The 2,143-nt window shown below is 28.8% G+C and overlaps 1 protein-coding gene across 1 annotated transcript in view; it reads left to right on the top strand.

Annotated features, from left to right (window-relative positions):
* Positions 1-1,010: 1,010 nt before the first annotated feature.
* Positions 1,011-2,143, top strand: part of LOC106470414 — a 9,869-nt gene continuing 8,736 nt past the window's right edge. The window contains exon 1 of the mRNA XM_013930971.2: positions 1,011-1,115. The gene's annotated coding sequence lies outside the window, so the exon portion shown is untranslated. The remainder of the gene's footprint in view (positions 1,116-2,143) is intronic.

Here is a 2,143-nt window from a genome sequence, read left to right as displayed (position 1 = left end):
GTATTGTAGTTGATTTAAGAGCTATAACAACGAACGTCAATAATACTTCTGACTGCAGTTCAATTACTCACTATCTATCCACACATTACATTCCCCTCTTTTATATACCAGCCTACCCTATCTAGCAAATACTAGAGCATTCGCCAAGATACGGGATAGTTCTAGAAACAAGAGGGCGTGAGAATTGTCACGTGATCTCGATGACGCAACAGTATGTTTGTAAGCATACACGCGTGTGCATACTTAGGTGTGGTAAATATTTATGAAATTATAGTAGTTTAAAATGCAAATCGACTTTAGTACCTAATTCAGAAAAAAATAAAAAGAATTAATAGCGAAGAATACTGTTGAAATGAAGTAACAATTTATTTTCTTTTTGATATGTGGAGCCGAAACTTTGTTGCTTGTACAACTGTTTTATTAGAATTAGAGAATAACTTTGGTAATAACTTTTAAATTACCCTTCGTGAAAAAAGTAATGACTTTAACAATTCCTAAATGGATTCTATGACCTAGCTAGGTTAGTTATATATTTTGCAAAAATATAACAAATTATCTGGTGCTTTAAACTGTAACTAATAAATTAATTTTTGGATCTTTTTTTCAAAATCCAGCTGCAAAGGGTAAATAAACTACTTCGTTTTTAATATGAGGCCTTAAACTAGAAAACACAGAAAATTTAATTATTATAACTGAATACTGCTTCTTTAAAATACATAACATACTACATATCTTTGTTAACGTATACTTATATTTTTATGGTGATAATTTCACTCAAATAGAACATACTTTGAAATTCTCAAAAATATTATTTTCATATCAGTGAGAGTTCATTTACAAATTACAAAACGCAAATTAAAAATGTTCTATTTAATTTTTAGCCCATTACAAATTTTAAGCTAGTTCGAGACTAATTCAAAATAGTTATCAAAATCACCTTTTTATTTATCATTTATGGTAAAACGTTATGTCAATAATCATTTTATAACTTTTTGAAGTTTCTTTTAACAGCAGAGGGCAGCAGTAGAGCGATTAGTAAAATAGGAATAATTTTTTTTTTTATGATGGCCGTTGTATGAATTTATGATATAAATTGAACAAATCTTTATCACACAGTAAGTATAATGAAAAAACTTTGGAATTAATGTATTTTGAATAAATATAATATGTATATAGTTTGTTAACTAAAATTTAACGAACTGAAATGTTTCATTTACGTACTTATAATGAGTAACTGGACTCTTCATAGTACAAGCATTGGTAATGGTACTAATAGTTATTTAGCAACTACTACGATACGAATAGTAATATTACTATATTATTAGTAATACATTTATGGCAATATTAACATAGAAGTTTGATTCTTTTAAGTCCAGTTTCCATTTCGTATACTAGCTTGCTACTGTTAGTGCTGCCAATCACGAAATTAAACCTATAGGCTATATACATTTCATGGCAGTGTTATTTTCTCCTGTCTAGGTGATGTTGATGGATGGTGTTTACTCTTGATTTATTGCTTGTTAAATTAGATTAACTACGACTCCTAACTAGTTTGTTGTTTGTGTAGTAACCAAATACGGTAAGAAAATTTTGAGTTGAGACAAAAACAATTATAAATGTTAACTTTCAAAACCATTATTTTTATGAACTAGCTCTACGGTATAAATATATCACTAAAATCTTTGTTGTGTATATTGCCAGTCTTTACCAGTTACCAAAATTCTACATATTTCTAGTAATAGTATGCAGATTGTGGGTAGTTGGTGATTTGTAGTGTAGAATGTAAATAATGTCAAGATGTAAATATCTCAAACATTAATCTGTTAATTAATGTGTTTGTTCTCTGCTTCTGAAGACTTTGCTTTTCTTTTTGTACAAATCTTTGCTTCCTAAAACTTTCATATTCTTGTTTAAAATATCCTGGGATTATTCTGATGTATGTAACATACTATTGACATCATTGTATTTTTATCGATGAAGTTTATAATGAACTGCTTGTGTTGCATTCATGAAGCAGACAATATTATCTGATGATGAACGATACGACCGTAGAAGTGATGAATAACAACATACCGTATTTTTCAGAATATAAGACGCACCCTTATTTTGAAGACAAATTTTGGGGAAAAAAAGCTACAGTTGC

Source organism: Limulus polyphemus, unplaced genomic scaffold (genome assembly GCF_000517525.1).
Source record: "Limulus polyphemus unplaced genomic scaffold, Limulus_polyphemus-2.1.2 Scaffold3988, whole genome shotgun sequence".
In the NCBI taxonomy this organism is placed as follows: Eukaryota; Metazoa; Arthropoda; class Merostomata; order Xiphosura; family Limulidae; genus Limulus; species Limulus polyphemus.
This window is presented reverse-complemented; position numbering and strand designations above follow the sequence as displayed.